The sequence below is a fragment of the Penaeus monodon genome, chromosome 22 (assembly GCF_015228065.2).
Source record: "Penaeus monodon isolate SGIC_2016 chromosome 22, NSTDA_Pmon_1, whole genome shotgun sequence".
Classification (NCBI taxonomy): domain Eukaryota; kingdom Metazoa; phylum Arthropoda; class Malacostraca; order Decapoda; family Penaeidae; genus Penaeus; species Penaeus monodon.
The window spans coordinates 34708694-34709041 of record NC_051407.1 but is presented as its reverse complement, the minus strand read 5'-3'; positions in this window follow the sequence as shown (position 1 = coordinate 34709041).

Genomic DNA, 348 nt, shown 5'->3' with positions numbered 1-348 from the left:
ACCACTGATGATGTTCAAACCATTCTTCCTAATTTAATTTAAATTTTTCTCCCATTTTAGTCTAAAATAAAAGTGGCTTAGGAAATATATAAACCGGCAGATATTGACATTGGCCAAATTAATTACTTCTGAAGCCCTTGAGTAGCTGCATGCAAGAAGGCCAATTCATACATTGGCCTTTCTAGCACAAAAATATTAGCTTCATCGGTGACTTCGGCTTTCACATAGTGCTGGTGTGGCGCCCTTAATGCATTTAAGACGTTGGCCGTTAGAGTACTGTCAGGAACGAAAGTTTACAGCTCGATGTTTTTGTTTTTTTTACTTTAGCCGGGTTAGTGCGTGCGCGCG